The sequence below is a fragment of the Marmota flaviventris genome, chromosome 17, assembly GCF_047511675.1.
Source record: "Marmota flaviventris isolate mMarFla1 chromosome 17, mMarFla1.hap1, whole genome shotgun sequence".
NCBI classification, from domain to species: domain Eukaryota; kingdom Metazoa; phylum Chordata; class Mammalia; order Rodentia; family Sciuridae; genus Marmota; species Marmota flaviventris.
The window spans coordinates 38502214-38526266 of record NC_092514.1 but is presented as its reverse complement, the minus strand read 5'-3'; positions in this window follow the sequence as shown (position 1 = coordinate 38526266).

The window sequence follows — 24053 nt, the reverse complement described above, 5'->3', positions numbered from 1 at the left end:
ACTTGCTATTCTGGCCTTTAAAATGTGACTTAACTTTTCCGGGACTCAGTTTTCTCATCTGCCAGGTGGGAACTGTGACATCCACCTGTCTGTGGAGTTATGTGAGGATCAAGTGAGATCCTAGCCCTAACTCTTGCGGGTCAATTGTGGCCAGAATGAAGCTTCCTGCCCAGGGTTGCCCCGGGTCACACAGGTCTCCTCTCCCAGGTAGGAGACTGAAATGGGGGGGTGGGGCTCCTGCAGCAGGCTTCCTAGGGATTGCTATTAAGCTAATGCCACGGAAAGGAAGGGGTGACTGCAAGATCAGGCAGAGGGAGAAGCTGATCATGTGTGGCGCAGGCTCCATAGGCACCTCAGCTGATTCTACGGGGAAGATGAGTAGGGAATGAGCCTTCACCTACTGAGGGATCGGGGCCTGAGTATCTTACCTTCCGTCAGTCATTGTGTGTGGACCACCTGTGAAGGGGACATGACCTTGGACAAGGCAGCTCTCTGTGGCCAAGACCACCTGCTCCCCTGCCCACCCCTGGGAGCTAGCAGCAGGGGCTTCCAGCAGGCAGTACCAGCAGTTAAGGGGGTGAGTCCTTCCTTCCAAAGAAGATTCTTGAAAGTACAACATCCACTACAACCTGCTGCCTCAACTTACCCAAGATCCACAACCTCCCCGGAGGCCACTCCATGGCCATATTTCTCTATGGCTCATCCACCTATTCCTCTTCCATCTCATTGTCTTCTGATCCTCGGGGTCATTTCTGGGCATCCTAACCTCACGGTGACCTTTCTCTGTCTATAAATGCTAAGTGTGACCCAGGGACAGGCCTGGACACCCACAGGCCAGCCCTTCTCCCCCACCTTTGCATCCTGAAACCTGAGGCTGTCCGTGGAGGTGTGTCCCCATCCCTCTCTCACCCCTCCCCCATCACCTTGAATGCCTTCCCAGTGTCCTTGTGTTTCCTGTCTCTGCCTTCATCATTATTATCATTATCATTATTTATTATTATTATTATTTTTTTTTTTCATATTACCTGAGGACTCGAGGAGCCCACACTCCTTGCTGCTGCTGTCTGAGAACTTGCAAGGCCACTGATCTGTTTTGTCTCCCTAAATAATGACCTTAGCCCCTCTGGACTCTGGCTTTCCCCCCAGCCCTGGGGCTCACCCTGGCTTTGCTGAGTGTGGTGGGAGGAAAGCCTGGGGTGGGTGGGTGGATGGGGTTCTTGCAGGTTCTTGGGTGTTTTCCTGACACAGAGGGCCTTTCCATCCCCCTCTTACCCCAAACGAACCAAGTAGAACCTCCCTGGACCCTGCTGTCCCCTGTCCTCTCTCCTGCTCCTGGTCATGGACGTGGGGGAGAGACCAAGCTGCCAGCACCAGCCAGGGTGGAATGGCCAGACTCTTCACCTGGCCTGTGCACGGCTCTGCCTGAAATTGTCACTGAGGTGGCAGAATCACTCTGTCCTCCCCACTTCCAAACTCACCCCTCCACACTTCCTGGTAATGGTTCTCCTACGAAACCTCCCCAGGTGTGTGCTCCACTATGATTTTACCTGCAATCCAAGTCCGGAAGCCTCGAAGGTGGGGCGGGTGGAGCCCTCTCTTCTGGGCATGCGCACAACCGACTCAGGGCGGGGTTGAAATCCTGGCCACCTTTTCTACCCAAATCTCAGGCCTTTCCTGTCACTCCCATACTCCCTTCTGTCCAGGTCGGGGCTTGTGGCCTCTGAAAGAAGCCTGCCCCAGGGCAGATGGGCCTTGTCACCCTCAGTTGGGCCCTGACTCCCAGCACAGAGAGATCATATTGGCACAGGGGCTTGCCCCACTGTCCCCCACCCCGCCCTCCTGTTGGCTTGCTGGGAGCCCGGACTGTAGGACAGGCTGAGGTCCGGGCCCCTTATATGAAAATAACGTGCGTCTGGGGATACTATCTTGTCCTTGTTTTCAACTTGAAGAAACAAGCCCAGTGACAGGGCAGGGTGTCCTGGCGGCACACCAGTGACCGCAGATTAGGTCCCGACTCAATCAGGCAGGCCACCCTGCACCCAGTGTCTTACCTGTCTGTGGCGGGGTGGGGGTGGGGGTGGGGGAGCCTCTGGCCCTCCTGGCTTCTATCTTGCTGACTCAGCCCCTCTCTCTGCCTTGGCATCTCTGTGCCACTTTGGTTCTCCCAGGGTCTCCTCTGCATGGGCTTGCCTGTCTCTTCCTCTGGCTGTCAATCACCCTGATGTCTCTTCCCCAGTCCACCCCATCTCTGGCCACCCTTCCCATACTCACCTCTTCGGAAATCTTATCCCTTCTGAGTATATGCCGGTTTAGAAAGAGCCTTGTTTTTTTCTGAAACTTTCATGGTCAAAATTAAAGGAGCCAGATAATGGGAGGAGCTACTGGTCATACTAGAATTCTTCTTGAATATCCTGTGCAATAAGCCAGCTAACTATCTGACTGCATAGAGAGCATCTTTCTGAGAGATGCACTGGGGCAGAAATGCAGGCAACAGAGGTTTCTGGAAGCTTCATCCTGAGCAGCATGGGGTGGACATATCAGGCAGAGAAACTCTCCAAGCCCTGGGCGACACCAGCTGACCCAGCCAGAGAGCCGGGTTACCATCTGGGCCCAGCATGATCTCAGCTGCCGACGTTCTCATTGCCTACCTGCCCAGCCCCGTTCAGTACCTCAGGGGCTGATGCCAGGGGACAGGTGCCAATACTCTGTGCCCCATGATTCAGCACTGGAACGATGGCCTGAGATTTCCACATCACACAACCAGCTGATCAGCCAGGGGAACCCCTGGGCCAATCAGGCGGCTGATGGCACCATGCTTCCAGGGTCCAGGAGGTGCATGCTGGGAATCCCTCTCCAGTCTGCTCTCAGAGGTATAGGAGTTCTGTAAGGGCAGGCCTTCCCCTCATCTGGGACAGATCACTGTCACAAGGCTCCCATTGGGATGGGACAGACAAACCAACCTAGGTATAGTCAGCAACCATCAGAGCCTTCCATGAGCACAGGTTCTAATGGAGCCAGAGGAGAAAAGAGAATGAAAGAGTATCGGATGAGAGGACTGAAAAATGATGTCACTTAGGACAGGACCCTGGAGGGGAAGATCCTACAAACAAATGCTTGTGCTGGTATCAGGGATAGAAAAACTACCTCCTTCAGCTAAGCAATAGTAGGTGCTCAGTAGATACTCATTGAATGAACCCACAAATGAATGCAAAACCTAGAAATAGAGCTTGGGCCCAGCTTTTTTATATTCCTTTATTCTGATGAACTTGAAAACGCTTCCCTTGTCCAGCTCTTGAGTTTCATATTTTTGCAAAACGGGAAACCCGCAACCTCCCCATCCCCAGACAGGCAAGGCAGGGGGAGGCACTTGGAGAGTAGCAAAGGATCCGCAGACTCAGGGACGTTTTGTTATTCAACACGTCCCCTCCAGCCACCCCTGGGGTCAGCCCCCTGTCTTCATCATCAATATATAATGCTTTTCAGCAATTACTCTAGGTTAATTGGCTCAGGCAGAGTAGTCCATAGGAAATGCCCCTGGTGGAATCGACAAGCCCTCTTCTCGGTGTGCGGAATATCTCTCTGGATTAAGTGTGCCGAGCGCTGCTGGTTGCGAGATGGGGATAGAGACGGCGGCGGGGCCAGAATGCAGCTGCACATCATTTGTATCAGAAATACCAGGGGCCAGCTGCTGGGCTGTAATGAAATTCCAACAAGGCTTGTTGACATTCCAGAGGCATCACCACGACGAGGTTAAATTATAAGTTGATGATGAGAAGCAGACTCACAGGAAAATGTCAAAATTAGCATGACTGAGCACAGGCCCCCTCCTCCCTCCTCCTGGCTTGGGCACAACCATATTTCCCTCCCCTGCCCATTCCTGTCCCCAGGACCACTTAATTGCCTGAGGTTTTTGAGGGTATTAGAGCCATAGCAAGTTTGTCCCTGGGGGTTTCCAATTTCTGTTTTACTTACCTTTCTCCTGGGACCATCTGATGGAGTAAAAACAGAACTGTCTCTGATGAGTCAGGGACTTTGGACTTGTAGCTGTCCCTCTGTGCACTGAGGAGGATGATACCTTCTCCCTGGAATGGCTGCAGATTGAATGTACTCACTGGGCTCAGAGCCCAACGATGTCACTTCCCTGCTCCTGCCTTTCCTCTCCTTGGGCTCAGCCTGAGCTTTCTAGTTAGGAGAGAGTGTTCATGGTGGAGCTCAAGTGAGGAGCAAAATGCAAGGTCAGCCGGACTCAGTGGCGCATGCCTGTAATCCCAGCAGCTCGGGAGGCTGAGGCAGGAGGATCACAAGTTCAAAGCCAGCCTCAGCCAAAGTGAGGAGCTAAGCAATTCAGGGAGACCCTGTCTCTAAATAAAATACAAAATAGGGCTGGGGATGTGGCTCAGTGGTCGAGTGCCCCCGAGTTCAATCCCTGGTAAAAAAAAAAAAAAAAAAAAAAAAAAAAAAGCAAGGTCAGGAATTCATGTGACTTGGAAATGAAAGGGTTGGAACGTGAGGTGGGAGCCTGGGAAGGTTAGCAGGAGGAGGTGGGGGCTGAGGACATGGAGGTGCCATGGTGAATGTGTGGCTGAACTCAAGATAGGAGAGTGGGGAGAGACAGGGCAAGCCCTTCTCAGGCAGACATTTAAACCTGAGTTACACCAAGTAACATCCACACCATTTCAAAGCACCTTCACGTGAATCGTATCATCAAACTCACTCAACGGCTATTTGAGAAAGGGAGGACTGCCCATTAGCAGATGGTCTAAGAGGCCCCATCCAGTTTAGGGTGCGGAGTGTTTAAAGAAGTGGAGGAGGGAAGGTTGGCAAAGGGACCAGGAGATTCCAACTGGAAGAGAGCCACAGAGGGTTAGCCATCTGGGGTACAGAGAAGATCTGGGAGAAATCTTCCCCTCAATGAACATCAAAGGAGAGATTGAAATCCCAGAGGATGGAGGGTAGGCTGAAAAGTCCAGAGGGTTGAAACTGGAGACTCGAGGGGCATCTTCAGTGGGTAGGGAAAGAGCCAGAGGGAACATGTGGAGCCAAAGTGCCCGTGTCAGGGCAAGGAAATGGGGGGCCGACCCCAAGAGACAGAGTGTATGGAAGACAAAATGATTGACAGGACTAGAGCAGAGAGAGAGAGTGTCAAGAAGTCTAGCTGAACTTGGTGGGCGTGGCTAGAACTCTCTTTACTACGTATGACCTTGATTCTGTGGGAGTGTGAGTTATTGCATGCAGAAAATTGGTGCATCAAATTGATTTTCAGGTCCTATCCCCTTGAGACTTGTCTTCTTTTCTCTCCTTTGGTTCTGACTTTCTTAGCCAATAGATAGTGGTTGTGAGTTTCTTTGGATGAGAGTGGTATAGATTTCAAGGCCAGGCCAGACAAAGGACTAAAGGAGGAGTGAGAAAGAGAGAGAGGGAGAAGATGGAGCCCACTGCCCTGGGAGGGCACTGGACCAAGATCACTTTCTTCTGTAACAGCTGTGAGGCCTGCTTTGGTTTGGACTTTGTGATCCAAAGGGCTTTCCCAGCTTGACTGAGACCTGGGATCCAAAGGGAGGAGCAGGAGACAGAGTGAGCCACTTTAACCAATGTCTGAGCATCAAATCCTTCATTCATTCATTCAACAAATGTTCAACGGCACCTGCCACATGCCAGCACTGTTCTGAGAATCCACCGATGAGCAAAGCAGATACAATGGCTGACCTTGTTGGGACTTATGTTCTCGTGGGGAGAGATGGCCAAGGCACAAGTAAGTCAGTCAATTAGATGGCATGATTTTAAAGGGGTGATGTCATCCAGGGAGGAAAAGGAAGCCGGATTAGAGGACAGGAGAAGTAGGAGGGGGGTGAAATTTGAATGGGGAGACAGGGAGGGACTTAGTGGAAAGGGGAATGCGAGCAGGCTGGAAGGGCTGAGGCACCAACATGAACAGGTGGACATGTAGCAAGGCCTGACACCGGAAATAAAGCTCAACAAAGTGGCCTCGGAAAAAAGAGGAATCAGAAACCTGCGCGGATCTAGGAAGGAGGAGTTCATGGGCACCCTCTGTGGATGCGTGGATGGAGAGATGGGCTCCAAGTATTTTCTTCTTTTCTTGTCAGTGCTAGGGACCGAGAGTTCAGGGGTGCCCTACCAACCCTGTTTTTTTTAAATTTTGAGACAGGGTCTTGATAAGTTGCTCAGGTTGACCTTGAACTTGAGACTCTTCTGCCTCAGCTTCATGAGTAGCTGGGATTACAGGTATGCACCACTACAAGTGGCTGCTCCAGGCATTTTCTATCCTAGGAGCACTCCATGCAGATCAGCTTCCAGGAAAAGAGAAGCTGGCTAGACTTACCTGAGTCTCCTGCTCACCTGTCAATCAGCACCCCTTGAAGACATGTCCAATGAGACTGCATGACACAGGTGGCTCCCTAAGGGAAAATCCAGACATGGAGGGGTTGGGGGGGCACTGGGCAGGTTGCCCCAGGCACCACATATGCACAGTGGTTGCTAAAGAAAAGCACAAGAGAGAAGGGAACTCTGAGATCTTCGAATCTGTTCCCTTTGCTTTGTAGCTGGAGATTCTGAGACCCAGGAATTGGGATAGAATTACCCAAGGCCATCCATGAAGAAAATGGGAGGGTTTTTGGATTCCCAGTCTGGATTGCTTCCTGCTTTCCAAAGCTTCCCAGACAGCACAGGACCTCTGAGGAGGAAGGAGAAAACATGCCATGGAATCTACCCATTTTTCAGATGGGGAAACCGAGGCCAGGAAGAAGTTTGAAAGAGTAGGGAGGAAAGGTCAGTAAAGGCAATCCCTGCCTCTGCAGAGATTATAGGGGACGGAGTAGCAGATGGAAAGTCAGAAGTCACCATCCTTGGACCCAGTGGGACCATGATGCACAGAGAATTTTTTTTTTGTCTTACACAATATTTAGAGCTCTCCTGGGGTAGGGGGAATGTGCCTGACCATGTATTCTTGGGGCTCAGTGCTGTGAACAGTCCCTATCTTGCTGCTACATACCCTGCAGGAAACGTCCCAAGGATCACAGCAAACGTGCTCACCCAGGGAGGGCCTGTTTGTAATCTAGGCCAAATCCTATTTGCTTTAATAAGCCTGTGGGTAAACGTTGGGCTGTGGCTCCCACCCCACGGCAGCCTGGTGGGATGAGTGAGCAGGACCAAGCCACAGCTCTCTGTGTCTATATGTTCAGGAGGTCGCGTGAGTCAAAGTCAAATACACCCCGGAGCAGAGGGAGAGCTACAGAGCTCTGTTTGGTGTGAACACAGTAATTGAAAATTAGAGCGCTCCTGCCTGCCCGTTTCCTCTCTTGAATTTGCATCCTTATCCCGCCAGGCAGTGAGAAAAGCCATGAGTGCCATGGCTTGGCCATTCTGCCCAGGCTCTTTGGCATAGCTGCCCATGTTCTCTGGACACCCCCAGCCATGGCAGCTGGCCCCCACCAGCATGTAATGGGACAGCGGGGAGCAAAGCCTTCATGAAGGGTTGCCTGGCATGGGTTGGCTGCTCTCCCAGGGTCCTAGATCCTTGGTTCTTAGAACCTACTCCTACTTTCTTCAACTGCACAAGCCCAGGCCCTCCTTCGGCAGCTTCCAGAACTTAGACTCCGACTCATTGCTGAGCTCTGAGTGTCTGCTCTGTCTATGCTGTGAACATCTCCATGGCAGCTTCAGGCCCCAAAACTCCAACAGCCAAGCCCAAAAGACGAGGTGGACTCAGGGCATCCTTCCTCGAGCCTGAGAGTCTCTCTTTTTGGTGGTGCATGCATTCAGTGCTGACCCTAGCAGCAGCTCTGACGCTGGCCTCTGGACCTGGGTTAGTTCTATCAGCCCATCTGTCCTCCAATCTCAGCTCAGAAGGAAATTGGGACTCAGAGCGGAAAGGATCCTGGTGAGGTTTATGTGCCTCCTCCTTTTCTTTAGCACTGAGGGGCTAGGACTCCTTTACTGTCCATGGTGGGGCCCAAGTCCTAAAGCCTGTGACTGTGAACATACTTCTCTATCCAAACTGGCCTGGCTTGGGTTCTCTTCCTGAGGACCAGCTCTACGCAGGAGCTGGCTCTACACACTGACTCGGGGAAGGTGTGATGGATGGTCGGAAGCATCTGATTGAAATTTTGATTGACTCAGTTGGAGGAAGTGGAAGGTACAAATTTCAGGCAATAAAAGTAGTGGGATTTTTCTTTCTTTTTCCAGAAAGGCAATGTTTTCTTGTGTTCCTAAAGACAGACCATGTGGTTGGGAACGACATGAGCTAGACCAGTCCCACGTGAAGATCTTAGTGGGCCATTCATTTAAACCTGGAGACCATTGGTGCTCTGGCATATATTGAGTTTTTTTTTTTTTTTTTTTTTAATGAAAAACTACCTTTTTTTAGAGTGTAAAGCCCAGAAGTACAGGAAGTGAATCTCTTTCCCTCCTCCCCAATGTGTTTTTGTGGTGGACTCAGCAGATGCCCCAGTCATCAAGAGGACATTGATCGTTACTGTATGTAAAGTTGGGATCTGTGGGAGACTCAGATGTCAATAAGACACAACTCTCCACCCTTGGCATCCTCTAACATGGTTGGTAAATAAGGTGTTGGATGCTAATAACATCAATGAGGATATTAGCTGAGCATTTGCAAGTAGTTAATAATTTCAAGGTTAGGGTTTCTAATATCCCTCCATCTTTTCAGGCCCCATTTCCTCATTTGTATGAAGGAGCTGGGATGCCATTAGCGCCCCCGTGTGGTTGGGATGATCACTTGAGGTAGCAGATGGGAAGGTGCATGGTCACTGTAAAAGCCAGAACCTGGTGTGTTTTTTCACTGTTTTTCTCAGTCTTGGGTAAGAGTCACTACTAATGCCAGCAGAATCACAGATCCTGTTTACATGAAGACAGGCTAAGAATCCAGTCCCTGCTCCCTCTCCTAATGAAGCCACAGACGCAGATTGCTGTAAAATCCATCACCAGGTCAGGGGCTAAAGATACAAATGTCAGTCCCAGTTTTCTACAGTGCTCTGAAAGCCCCTTAATAACATGAAAGAGGTAGATTCATAGCTAGATAGAGCACTTCCTAATCCTCCTAATCTTCCTAATATCCTTACACATAACGGGGGCATGTCTTGACACAATCTTGAACTTCTGGAGAGTTCATTCTAACCAAGTTGATCCCCTCCTTCCTCTTTGTCTCTCTTAAGGGGAATCTTAATTATACACATGAAGGATAGGACAGGGATAGGGAGCCACAAACTGCCCCTCTCCAGGAGCCGGCGTGTATGTCTGTGTGTGCATTTTGTGTGTGTGCATAAACGGTGCCAGGCGTGCAAAGGTGTGCACAGGTACTCGTAGCCTTTGGGTTTGTGGTAGTCCTTCTCGAGGTGCCAAATATTCCTGCACAAGCCTTCTAAGGATGGCAGCAGAGGCCGGGCCTGGGACAGAAGCTTCTCTGCTCCTATTTGGTGCTTCATCTGGTTTTGACCCCAGGGGATGCTGCACTGACAACCCAGCAAACAAAGGCGAGAGGGCAGGGTGGGGACAGCACCGTGTCCTGGAGCCCAGCAGCCCGCCTTTGGCTCCTGTGCTCAGCTGGCTCCCGTGTTTGGCTGTGAATCATTTCTGCTAGAGGACGGCATGCCACGGTGTGCCCTCTGCATGTTATGTGCATTGCATGGGCGTCCTGCAGGGAGGCAGAAAGGGATGGGAATGGAGGGGGCCCAAGAGAGGAGAGGAGCAGCTTGTGAGGCCCAACCTTCGATTCTCAGCTTTTATGCACAAAAGATCTGGGAAAGGGAGGCTGAATGTGAGGTCTGCAGGACTGGCTGAGAGGCAGCGAGTCTTCTGTCAGCACCAGTGACTTAGGATACCTGAGCTGCTCTGAGCATGCCCCTCCACAGGACAGGGGTCTCAGGCCCTCCCCTTTAGCCAGGGTGCCACCTGGACTCCTTGACTGTATCTGCACCTTTAGCAGAGCCTCTCTGAGCACTCCTATCTCTGTTGAAAACTCCTTGTTGGGTTGATCCTAAGTCTTGCTGGGTCTGTCTTAAGAGTTGGTCCCATAAAGCTGCTATGGCCTCCGGGTCTCTGGGAGTTAGCGGCTCAGGGCAGAAGCTGCCTGACTTGCCTGGGATCTCTGCAGCTGAGCTGGCATGCCACAGACGCTGCTGCTTGCCTTCCCCTGCCAGGTCGCGGCTTGGCTGGGGGGGCAGCGTGTGTACAGTCACTGCAGGCTCTACCTGTCTGGGATGAGTGCCAAGCACAGCCTCCATCTGAGCAGAGAGCAAGCAGAGCAGGGCCTGGTCAGGATGAAGGCGGAGCTCAGGAAGGCTGAGTGGGGTGCTGCCCGGGCTCAGAGAGTGAGGAAAGACATCCACCTTCCCCGCTGGTCCTCCAGTCAGGGAGACTTTGCCATCCAGGGATATTTGACAATGTTTAGAATCAGAGACGCTGCTGAATGTCCTATAGTCCACTGAACCAGCCCTCCAGCAAGAATTAAGCGGCTTAGAGTGTCACTAGTGCAGAGAAACACGGAGCTAGCCTCAGAGCCACGGAGGAAGCCAGCAAGCAGAGAGCAGCAGGGCTTGGCATGGGGGACCCTCATGGTCCTGCTGCTGGATGGTGTGAGAGCTCGGCCGCTAGGCCAGTGGGGCTTCCCCTCACTTCCCCTCTTCCCTCAGCAGCTCAGCCCAGAAAGGGGGCAGGTCCATGGTGCCCCACCACACCCTTCATGCCCACCTTTCATTAGTGGCCAATGGCGTCCAACAGCAAGTACCCATGACTCTTCGACTCTGTCCCTGGGCTTTTTCTCAGCCCCCAGCAGGTCAGGAAAGAAGTGCCCTGGCGATCTCATCCCTAGGAGTGGCCTTAGCCACCCATAATGGAAGTGTGTGGGGGTGGGTAAATATAGCTTCCTGCCACCCAGGTGGGACAGTTCCCTAGTCTTGCTTCTCTGAGGCCCCAGAGAGACCAAGCCTCACCTGCCCACCACACTGGTGGGCTCCTGGGCCCTGTCCTGCCTCCTTCCCTTTCCCATCCTCAAGTCCTCACTGATGCCGCTTCGGACCACCTGGCAGATGGGGCACTTCATCCCTGTGCTGGAGTCTGCTTTGGGGCAGCCCAGCCTCACGGAGGAGGGCCACTTGTGCCTGCAGGGACTCGGGCTGCCTGGGGTGTTGCCCTCATCACTAGTTAGCTTCCACCACTCACTCAGGTGCTCATGCGCTCATCCCTGGGCCAGTCCACGGCACTAACGGAGCATTGACTACGTGCTAGGAATGGAGGATTTCATGCCCACTCATATGTAGGGAAACTGAGGCTCCAAGATACATCTGTACTAGTTGAAACCTTCCCAAAAGGAAAAAAAAGGGCCAACTAAAGTATAAAGCCAGAACTCCCAAGTGCATTTTATGTGCTTTATACCTACAAGTTGCTTCTGAACTGGTGGCATTAGAATGACCTGGAGAGCTTTATATAAATACAGATGTTTGAGCCCCACTCAGAATGAACCGGTATCCATGGGAGTCAGGCCCTGGCATCTGCACTTTAAAAAAAAATTCCACCCCCACCCCACACTGCCTGGCAGGTGGGTCATTGAGACTGAACTGAAGCTGGCCCCACATCAATGTGGTCTTGGATCCCTCCTCCCCAGCCCCTGAAGGAAGTGGCCCCCCACTGGGCCAGGCCCCTCTGCACTGTCAGTGTAGAATCCTTGCCAGTCATCCCGCCATGTTCCACCTACACAGGTGAGTGCTGCAGCTTGGCTTCACTGTTTGTTTTACAGGTGGGATTTCCTGTCCTGCCCTACGGTGAGTCCCTGTTAGGCAGAGTAGGGTGAGTCCCTGTTAGGCAGAGTAGTCATGGGGCCACATGCTGGCCGATGGGGACTTCCTGGCGCCTGAAGCTCAATGGCATTAGAGACCTCACCCTGCCCTCACCTCTGCCTGCTCCCTAGCAGTATCAGGGCTAAGGCATTTTGGTAAATGCAGAGGGAGACACAGTACTTGCGCCCTGCTCCCCGGGTCCCTGGGCTTTTCCTGTTCTGCTTTGACGGCGCCTGTGGAAGGTTCTGCATCTTCCTCGCCTGGAGAGCAGGTGAGAAGCTGCTCCCAGAGGCAAGAAGCAGGGAGCTGCAGATCTCTGAGCACAATTCCCATTGGGCTTTATGGATGGAGGTATCCACCACACCTCTGCCCCCTGTCCAGGGCTTGCCAGATGCCAGGACCGGCTCTGGAGTGGTGGGATTGGCCCCATCTTTATTCTGAATGGGGCAGCGGGAAGGTCACTGGGCTTGGGAGACATGTCCCCAACGTTGGCAAGGTGGGTGTGTGGATGCAGGGAGGGGGCACCTGTGGACAGCTCGCCATGAGCTGCTCTCTAGCTTGGCCACCCAGTAGGTCCTCAGGATGACGAGGCAAGTGTCCTGGTCAAGCTAGCCACATGGCCTTCGCTTTCACGACTGTGAAAGAGGGGATAATAACTGTAGCTGCTTCCATGGTGTGCAGAGTCCAGGAGGAAATTAAAATGCAAAATGCCTGGTTCAAAAGTTCTCACCTGGGGAGCTGGCCACCCTGTCCTGCTGAATCTGAGATGTCAGCAGGACCCCTGTGGGCAACTGTAAGTCACGCCTCCAGGACCCAGGCTTAGAGCTCAGTTTCAGGCCCTGATAAAGACTGGCGGAGGGGTGAGCTCCTGGAGGCCTGCCTGGGGGTGCTGATGAGCCTGAATAGATGGAAGATCAGTGCCAAGTGCATCTCCACGTGGCAGGAGCTGGGGATGAACAGAGCTCGAAATCAACCCTGTACAAAATTAGCAAGCAATCCCAGAGCTTTGAACCCACCAGTGAGGAGAGGAAACCCACCAGTCAAGAAACTGCCATTCCTGCAGAAGATCCCGAGCCTCCGTGATCCTTCATCTCATCTGTAAAATAGGTACAATATCACCCAACTCTCATCTCCCTTGATGGAAGGTGAGATGAGGATATGTGTGTAAATGACTTCCCACCATCAAAAAGTTTGTAGTTAGTGGGCAACATGAGGTAATCCCCCTCTCATTTTAACCCCGGATTCTTGTGTCTTTTAATGAGTTACATTCTATGGTATTGTTTTGTGTGTGTGTGTGGGGGGGGGGGGTTCAGATATATTTGATTTTGGTATTACATTAACTCCTTTACCTTCAATCCTTTTTAACCCTCACACAGTTCTGCATGGAATATTGTTAGTAACCCCATCTTGTGACTGATGCATTCAGAGAGGTTAGATAATTTACCCAAGGTCACAGAGCTACAAAGCAGTGGTAGAGATGACTCTACGAAGAGTCAAGGCTGAGGCATTTTGGTAAATGCCGAGGGAGGCCATTGAGACTCAGTACTTCCGCCCTGCAGTATGGTGGAATTCCAGTCCTGGGCTGTGGCATTCCAAAGCTCATGCTATTTTAATTATTCAGCCAAAGCAGGAGGGAAGGACAAACAGCCAGAAAGAGTTCTCCCTCACAAGGCTTGGCTCTTCTCCAGGCTCCCTGCTAACAATACCATCTGCACAGGTGCTCAGACAGAGACCTGAGGACGCCTTCTTCCACAGAGTCGGCCTTTGTAGGTAATGTGCCATCTTCAAAGCAGGCCTGGAACAATGGACTGCTCGTGGGGACAGGGCCTGCCTCTTCTCTATACAAAGCCCATGCAGGGACCACCCTTGGCAGGCCTGGCATCTCTCCAGCACCCGTGACAGGGGCAGGTAAGGGGCCTGAGCCAGGAGGAGGGGAGCTGAGCTCCTTCCCTCCACACTCCCCACTCCCCTTGGGCCGGTCACTTCCCCCTTAGGAGACCCGCGGTCAGGTCTCCTACCACTGCCCCTGGTGGCAGCGACCAGGAGGAAATACTTCCAAAAGCAGCAGAGTGAGGCGGAACCGTGGAGCCCCGCTGCTTACGAATTAATCTAGATTTTGTCACTTCTAAGCTGTGTGACCTCAGACATGTTTACTCGGCCTCTCGGTGCCTTGGCTTCCTCCTCGTCTCATGGAAATGAGGTAGAACCTAAGTGAGGTAGCCCAGGCTTATATCCCTCTGTTAAGCTGGAAGCTCTGTGAGGCAGGGATGGTATGGTCTCATTCAGCTCCAGGCTTCTTACTATGTACAGCAAATAAATAAATGAATGAATCAATAAATAAAAGCCTCTACAGTGAAGAATCAAAGGCATGAATCCTAGAGTCTTAAACATTCAGTATCAATCATATCGTTGCCATGTATGAGCTGTGTAATCTGAGGCCAGTTGCATAACCTCTCTGAACCTTGATCCTCCCAAGGATAGGGTGGTCCGTCAGCACTTTCCCTACAAGGTAACACAGGTTCACCTAGTGTTTGAAACCCACTCGCCGCCCTTCAACAAGAGCCACTCTCCTTCCCTTTCTCTGGCTCATGTCTTACCTCCCTACAGTGTTGATCAGCAAATGCATTGGAAGGCGGGGAGTAGAATTTAGAGGCTTCTGGGCCCCCTCCTCCCTCGATGTCCCACCATCAGTGGGTCCGTCATCAGTGCTTTGCCCCTTTAGCCTAGGATTCAAAATTTCCCTCTTGGAGATCATAAGCAGTTGGGCCTATGAGATGAAGACAGAAGAAAAACTGAGGCCACGAGAAGGACCGAAACTTCCTGCAGGCCACAGCAGTAGGACAAGAAGCCCAGTTGACTCCGGCCTCAGCCTCTCTCTGCCATCCCATCTGGCTACCTCGATGGGACGAGATCCTTCCCAGCAATGATCAGCATACCCCCTTTCAAATGAAAGAAGAAGGTTCTGCACATGTGGCAGAATAAGGGAGTGGGTAAGTACAGTCAGGAGGAGCTGGGATCCTAAAGGGGCGGGGGTGGGGGAAAATGGAATCCAGCGCCTCCCCCGCTTCCTGGTCTTGCAGCACAGCATGGCCCCACCGTCCAGGGAGAGGGTCTCACTCAACCACTTTGGGTGTGAAAATAGCATGAAGCTCTAGGCTATGCCCTGCTCACCAACTCGCGGGACTGGAGTCCTTCATAGGAAGGCTCCTGAGTATCCAGGACTTGCTAGACCTGTTTAGAGAGGTCTAGTCTGATTCCTCCACCCCTCTCACTGTCTGAACTTGATCTTGGCTGAGCTCAGATTGGTAATCTGAGAAGGGAAGAAGGACAATCCTTATCAAGTTTCTGCACCTGTGACAGGCTGACAGAGGCACAGGTCAGAGCTGGAGTTGGTCGTAATGACTTCGACTCCAATGTGGCAAATTGGTTTTGTCTGATGTGGTCACTGTAGCCCATGGGTTTAGGCCGCCCATGACGGTATCCCAAAGCATCACCTGGGCATAGCACAAAGAGTGCTGCGGTCGATTAGTAATGGCTGCCGTGGAGTTGAACCTGCGTGCTAGACAGTATTCACCTGGTGGCTTCATTATCCAAGGAAGGAAATCGGGGCGAAAAAAAATTTTTTTAAAATTTTTCATCAAGAAATGAGTAGCAAGGCCAGGCTCAGTGGTGCATGCCTATAATCCCAGCTGCTGGGGAGGCTGAGGCAGGAAGATCACAAGTTCAAAGCCAGCCTCAGCAACTCAGGGAGAACCCTTCCTCCCACCCCTCTGTCTCTAAATAAAATATAAAAAGGGCTGGGGGTGTGGCTCAGTGCTTAAGTGCCCCTGGGTTCAATCCCTGGTACCAAAAAATTTAAAAAAAAAATGATTAACAGCAAGGGTCTCAGCCCGACTTCCTGGTACCCAATCAGTGATCTTTCCACTAAGCAAGTTGTCAACTGTAATAACTTGCATTTGTGAAGCATTTTTATGTTGTGAAATACTTCATAAATGTGGTGTCTTACTGTCCTTCTCTGTTGGCTCCTATTTACCTGAAAAGCAGCTGCCTGTGCTCCCCGTTAGCCCCACGAACCAGAGACCCACACGGTGACTATCTCTGAATCCTCACATCAGGATGGGCTGCACTGCGCCTTCTCAATCAGCATTGATAAAAGGATGCCGAGGACCGTGACGGTGATCCAAAATAAATGAGATGGCATGGAATATACATTCTCTGTGTCGTGTACCAATGGCGATTACCTGTTAAGTAGATGGCGGGGCTAGCCTGCGTCCTGGTCAGTGGCGTACCATGCATCTTTAGGTCTCCTATACTCTCTGGGCTTCCGTTCTCTCATCTGAATAATGCAGGCACCAGAACAGATGCTTCCTTTTTGTGCTGACATTTTCCTCTCTTGCTTCATATTGTCGGCATCTACTCTGTGCCCAGAAATGGGGAAATGGCATAGGACAGATAAAAAAAAATGTGGATATTTGGCTTTTTGCTTCTAAATCGCCCAACCTACATTTCAGAGTTAAGAGAGTGGGACCCCCAATGCACCCGGAAAACAAGATAATATAGAGAGAGCACTGGACCCGAAGTGGACAAGGAGATGTGGAAGGGGGCTTGAGGAGCCCAGATGGGAGCAGAGGGTTCACATCCCCCCAGGTTTGGACCTGGACCAGCACTTGCTAGCTACGCAGCCATGGGCCAGCAGGCACCAGCCATCTCCCTGGGTCTCAGCAATAAAACTGATTCTCTTACACCTGTTGCAGGGGACCTGGGAGGGTGGCAGGATCGGAGGTGAACTCTGGGTCTAGCCTACAGCCACAGAGGATCCAGAGAGCTGGCATCTCACAGTGAGACGTGGCAAGAATCTTGGGAGGAGGGGTGGAGAGTGCATGGTGAAGAAGGCTTTCTGCAGGAGATGGCTTAAGGTTAGCCTGGAGGAGTCTATTAGTTTGGTTGGGAGACATGACACAAGTCATTTTTTACCAAGAACGATTCCCTCTTCTTTGGCCCCCGTCCGTGCCTCTTTGGAAAAGAACATGAATATTAAGCACATTTTTCATATGCTTTGAAGAAAACCAGACAGCGCTGGCAGTGGCCCGGGTGAATCTCTTACATATTTAAAGAGCATCCTGTTGATTTGAGGGGGAGACAGCTGTGCCTGGGTTCTTCTGTCTCAGTGGCCCCTGTTACAAGCTGACATGAGCACTTTATTCCTGACCAACAAGGACAACAGAAGAGACACCCTGCCTTCCACAAACTCTTAAAAATACTGTGCAGTTTATAAGATGTTAGAATAGCTACAGGATTCACTGTGCCTCTGGGATGCAGAACAGACTGAGCCAGCTCCCTCTCTCCCCAGGACCTCCCCTCCCCATCAATCCTTCCATTTGACCATCCATTCCTTGGTATTTGGACATCTTCTGTGTCCTTCGAGACTCCATGCAAAGGTCCCTTCCTGCAGGAGGCCTTTTTGGATACACACCTCCACCTCTGCTAGCTCACAGCCCTGCCTCCATGTCCCCGAAGCATCTCCATGTGGACTGCACAACATCTTCCCTGGTTCTGTCTCTATGCCTGCTCTTCATTTGACTGTGGACTCCTTGATCTCTTCCACTAGCAAACAGTTGGCGCTCAATAGGTATTTAGCAAACCCACAGAACAGACACAGATTCCTGAGCCAGACTCTGATTTCTGAACCACCCTCTCCCTGGCTCATTCTGACTCCTTCCCAGTTGCGCAGTTTGGAAATCAGATGTGGAGCGAGGCTTTGGGCTGTGAGGTTCCAGGATAGCTTCCTGCTTCCAGGGTGGTGGAGGCTCTCCGATACCTTTTGGTCACTGTTTTACCTCCCTCCCTCCCAAATCTGCCCTTTACAGTACTCTGCAAGGCAGGGATGGGCTTTTTGAAATTCTGCCCTGGTCTATAGTCATCACCTAGCAGGCAGTCATGCAAACCTCTGAGTGATCTTCCCCGAGCAACTAGTCTGCTTGGAGGAGAAATCTGAACAGTAAACAGCCATCCACTGTTTCTGCGAGGATGATGCAAGCACCTCGAATACAGGGCCCTTTACTCTGTGGCTCAGCCTCAGCCCGGTGGGAGTGGAGGGCAGAATTTCCCATGATGCTCTCCCCATTCCCAGGACTCAGGCTTGGAATAAGCTCCCTGTTGGATTCTGGCCTCTGCTGCTGACTGTGACCCAGCATCTACCTGTCCAGGGCCTGTCCTCTGCCCCCTGTGGTTGCTGCTGGTTCCTGCAAATTGCAAAGGCCCTGTCTTCTCCTATATAGCAGCAGCATAACAGTGTCCTCCAAAGCAACGACCCTGCCCTTTGCCAGTGTCTACACGGTCCCCTCCGGGTGTCTCTTTAAAGATCCGTTTTCCTTCCAGTTTTCATCAGAGATGTCCAGATCTTTCTGTTCTTCCCTTTCCGCTTTCTTCACAGTCTTGCTCTCCTTTCCCATTTCCTTTGTCTTCCTGGGGTCCCCACCTTGATCTGGGCTTTGGTCCCCTTTATACCTAGACTGACCTGCAGGCCTCTTCAGGAATCCCAATTCAAAGTGGTTCAAGGGAAAGAGAATGTATGGGTTCAAGGATTGGAACGTTTCAGGTGGTGTTGGATCTAGGGGCCAAAAAAATACTCTCAGTCCCCTGGCTCCTGTCTCCTCTGGACTGGCTCCTTCTTCAGACTCTGCCTGGATTTAGTAGAGATGGGTGCCAGCAACTGTGGTGAGCACTCCACTGTCTTCACCTCCACAGCGGAAGGAGAGCAATCCTCCCCCAAAATTCCATTAAGAGCCCGGCCGGGAATGCATCCTGCCCATGTCGAAAGCTCATCCCTGAACCAGTGACTGAAACCAGAGATGCAATGTGTCAGGCTGCAGTGTGCTCCCCCCAGACAGAGCTCATGGACCAAAGGTAGAGGAGAGGAGGCTCCCAAAAGGAGACCCTGGGTGCTGTCCCGGGAAGCCTGAGGGATGGATGCTGGAGATGCAGGAAATTCAGGCACCCACCACGTGAATCCTCAAGGGAACTTCACTGCTAGCCAGGACTCCACATTGCTTCTGCATGTGCCTGGACTCCAGGGACGTCTTGCTTCTCTTTTCCTTGAAGCCTTTGTGATTGAGGTGGCTTACTCAGAAATGCACCTGGGTCAAGGAAGATAGTCTTAGCATCCAGGTCTGGGCTGAATTCCGAGCCCTGGATGTGCAGAGACAGGGAGACATATGATTGGGGATATGATGGAGGTTGTGTGACCCTTGCTTCCTGAAGGACATTCCAGACCCCAAACGAGTGCTGGGTCTCCAGATGATCCCTATCTTTTCCCCAATACTTTCTGGGATTGGCTGAGATGGGACAATAAATCTTCATTATTCTGATTATTAGAGACAAGTAAGCATTTACAACAGCAGCTGCCAGGCCTGTGGCCAGGTGGCCACAGGCAGCTGTCCCCTGCCTTTCCCTGCAGCCTCCCTTCTTGCCGAGGTAGGTGACCATCCCCAGACAGCCACAGGATGGATGAGCAGCTCACCTGGTTGGGGAGGAGAATTTCAAGTGCTTATAACCAGCAAAAGGCTGAAAATTATGCAACAGTCCCAGTCTGGCCTTTGTGACTGCCTTTCTGATGTTATGTCCCAAGAAGCTACCCATCCCCCATCTGTTCCATGCACCCTCCAAATGCCTAAGTTCTTCAAGAGCTGCGGGCGGGCACTGCTTCTCCCAGCTGACTCTTGCTTGGCTCACGGGCTGGGCAGTCCTTCCACAAGAAGCCTCTCCTGTACTTAACAATTCCTTTTTTTTTTTTTTTTTATTTAAGAGCTATTTCTCAAGCCCCTGCTGGGTGTCAGGCTCTCTAGCTATGCTTTGCTTCTACCTTGTTTACAGCCCCCTTGCTCCTTACAGTCTAATGACAGCCCCGTGACTTCCTCTCCAGGTCAGTTAGCTGCTCAGGAGATGGGTGCTGTGTCAATCATTTAAACAGAGAAGACTGAATATAAGAAATTTAACTAGGTATAAATTTGTCAGCCAGGTAACTGAAAGAGTAGAAAAGCATATTAAGATATTGCAGAGGTGGGTACTGTAGGAAGCAGAAACATCGGCCATCCTTTGGGCTGAGGCAAGGAAAAGCACAGCTGGAATTATGAAAATGTAGAAGTTTGGAGGCAGGAGCCTGTGGGCTCTATGCTCGGGTCAGTTTGGGTCAGGATGATGCATGTGAGCTTGGAGGAGGGCCCTGGGCTGGATCTGGACCAGCCTTCCAGCCTGCCCCAGTCTGGAGGGGATGCCTGCAGCTGTTGGAAACACCACACCCTGAGTTCTGCTGCTGCGTTCGAGAGGAACGATCACTGCCAAGGTGAAGAAGCATCACTGGGGGCCAGGCTTGCAGGAACAGAAGCCACCCAGAAACAAGCAAGAAGAAATCCTTTTTTCCCCAGCCTCGCAGCCTTTCTGTAGCGCCCCCTACTGGCAGAATCTACCTTAGACACATCTGGCAAAGCAAAAAAAGAGAATTTGCAGCCCCTGGAAGATCAAGTAAGCAAGGAGAAGTGTGGGTTTGAAACGGAGACAATAACTTAAGAACAGACATAGAGGGGATCGTCAGTTCTCATTGGCCAGGCCCCTCCCCACTGCCTAGATAAGGCTGGCATTGGGAAAACCCTAGGTTGAGAATCAGCAGATCAGATCTACTGCTTAATTTCAGTGTGACTCAATGATCAAGTCACCAAATGTCTTGAGGTCTCCTTATCTTTAAAATGGGGAAAATAACCTCCCTCTCTGTGAGAGGAGGAAGAAAGTCAGCGGAACAACTTGGCACCTTGTGCTCCAACTCTCAAATGCAAGACAGCCAGTTATAGTATTCGATAAATACTGCCCTGCAGAAGAAAGGGTTGGTCTGTTTGGGGTTTTGCACATTTCCTTAAAGCACATATCCCCTAAGAGGCTTCGAGTTTCCACTTCTAAGCAAGAGAGGCTGGAACCAGGCTGCCTGTCTGGGAGACTTCCCTGATGATGTGAACATGGTAGGAAAGCAAGCAAGGCGACTCTTTTCCAGAAGGGGCTCGGTTGCATAAGTCGCCTCAAATAGACTCAGACAAAACACTTGCAGCTTCGCGTCGGAGCAGGGGGTGGAGAAGTTGGAGGGAATCAGGCTGCCCTTGTCCTTGGGGAAGGGCAGCTGGAGCTGGAGGAGCTCTTTCCCACGCCTAATTTTGAGGCGCATTCTGCAGCTCCACCGGCATTGCGTGGGCGCTAAAGACGTCGCCTCTTCTCATCTTAATGATGTTTCGCTTTAACAGAGACGTTTCTACTCCTTGGAGCTCTCTCACTGCATCAAGGTAGGCCTCCTGGGATGCCCCTGGGTGAGATGAGGAGCATGCTCTCAGCTGGAGGCATCCAGGCTGCCTGGAGGATCCCCAGTCTCCAGGGTGGGAGGGTGAGATTGGGCCACAGACACCATGTGCCTCCACCCTGTCCCAGACCTTCTCCCCTCCCTATCTAAGGGCCATGGAATAGTCCTGCTCACTTTTCATGGACCACTGCTGTCTCCCAACTCTACAGAGGCAGGGTGGACCAAGGGGTCAGATAGAATGGGTTTAAACCCAACTCAGCTCTTTCTTTGATTGCTGACTTTGGAAAATTCATTTAAACCTCCATCCCTATTTCCTCCCCAAAGAGGTAATGTATGTGGCCAGGCTTAACTCGGTGCCTCAAAGATCCCCAGTCCTACCTTTTGGGTTCCTTTCTCTAATTCGTTCTCACAATCCGGTGTAAACACTGCAAAAAAAAAAAAAAAAAAAAAAAAAAAAAAAATATATATATATATATATATATATATATATATATATATCCCAAGCAATATCCTCTAAACCCATCCCTGCCCTCTACTGACAAAAGAACATTCCATGGCTGTCCATTGTCCAGGGAAGAAAATTGAGACACAGAGTGTGGTCTTCAGCTCCCTTCCTAATTGGACTCTTAGCCTATAGTTTCTATTTCTGCTCTTTCCTCCCAGCCCACTCGCAAACCCAGTCAACAAGGGACACTTGGCAGTCCCTAGAAATGGATGCCACATCCCCTCATCCAGGTCCTTCCATCCTGGAAGCGGGCTTCTCGCTTCTCACCCCCCACCAGCACAATGCCACCTCCTTTGTGAAACTACCCTGGATCTCTCAGCCTGACATCTTTTCATCCTTTTCTGACTTCCTTGGAATTTTTTTTTTCTTTAAGCAGAACTCCTATATTGCATCGATATATATATATTTATTTTACTTTAGATGTAGTAGGGCAAGCAGCCAAATAAATGCGGTAGACCAGGATTGGGAATCTTGAGTCTGTGAGCTGTGGCCTTAGACAAATTTGATTGGACTCCATCAGTACTTTATGGAGCAGTTGAAATGATCATGGATATAAAAACATGATCACGGTGTCTCTCTCGTAATTATTCTTATTGCATTGTATTAGGGACACGTTCAAACTCAATGAAAATCTATTGGATTGAAGGACCTGTTGAAAGGTCCAAAGGTAATGACATTGCACCAGTTATAAATTGATAATTTAGGAGTTGCACTTATTGTTTCAAATTATAAATTGTAAAAACAATAATGTGTTTATGTGTCCATATGTGTATAGAGGAAAGAGTCATCCGTAATCTCAAAATGCAGAGAATTAGTGACATCTCCACTTAACATAGTACCATATTTTCTTTCTTTTTCTTTTTCTTTTATGTTATGTTGCCCAGGCTGGCTTCAAACTCACAATCCTCCTGTCTCAATATCCTAAGTAGCTGGGATTCATATCTTATTTTCTTTCCATTTAGGATGCATTTTATATAGGTGATCTCATACACATTTGTAGTTTTGTTTCCAATATTGCGTATCATAAGTATAGTTTAGAAATATACTGTTTAAATTATTATAAAATAATGCATAAGTCATTTTAAATAGAAAACCCATTGAAGCATTTAATTAAAATCCTTTTATCTACCTGTACTCTACTCTTAATATTTGGGCATATTTTTTCCAACCTTTTATTCTGGTATTTTTTGCATATTTCAAGTATTGGTATTGCATTAAGAGCCTCTTCCTATGCCATAAAACAGTTCTCTGACATTTTTGTGACTGCATGATATTCTACCCCACAGATGTACCATATTTTGTTTAAGTCTATTCCTATTCCTACTTGATTAGGATATATTTTTTGTCATTATGAAAGTTTCTTTAGATTTCACCTTATTTCTTTGGGTTAGGGAGTATAAATTTTTAGTAGTAAAAATCCCAAATTACAATGACTTCTAAGAAACTCCATTATCTCCAGGGACCACAAGTGTGAAGATGAGACTGTTCAGAGACTGATTGGTTCAGCAGCTCAATGACATCATCAAGGATTGCAGTGCCCCCCCATCCTTGGGCTCCTGTTGAATTGTGTTTAACGTCAGAAGCGGCTTACATATATTACCTCCTTTGACCTTCTCAGTCCCCCAAAGAGGAGTGTCCTCTATTATTTCCTTTGTGCAGATGGAGAAACTGAGACTCAGTAGGGTCCCTTGCCTAAATTGCATAGCACAGCCCATAAGAGGTGGTATTCCTGTGGTTCCAGGCATCTCTTCTTCACTCCACCATATGTGTATAGAGGAAAAAAAAAAGATTTAGCTCTTCCTTGACGTTCTTCCCCAAATTTTGGATTTCTTTTCCCCCTTCTGTTCCTGGAGATCAAAGCAGGGCCTCATGCATGCTAGGCACGTGCTTGACAACTGAGCCACATTCCCAGCTCCCCACCTTTTTAATTTCATATGAAATTTAGAAGGATCCCTTCACCGGGATCCACTCGCTGCTCACCATTGGCCTGTATGTTTCTTCTTTCTCTTTCCCTGTTGAAGGTGACTGGAAAATATCATGACTCTTGTGTCTCTCTTCTCAAAACTCTTTGCACTGAAATAGGATACGGTGGCACCAAATGCATTTATCATATATGCCCAGTTGGATGGAATTCCACAAATTGGTCGTACCATTGTCACCAAAGCTCCCCTCCCCTGAGGGAAAGCTAAGGTGATGCCCAGCAAAATAGCAGCTCTTTTGGTGAGGTAGGTAGGGGGACGGGGAGGTACAGGAGAGGTGTTCACAGGTCTTGCCAGCTCTGCTTCCCCACTCAGGCTGGAGAAAATGGCCACATCCCCTAGTCAGTATGGGAAGCCATGGCTTTCAGCTCAGTATAGAATTTGGAGTTGGGAAGGCTGCACCGGAACCTCAGTTATACCCCTTC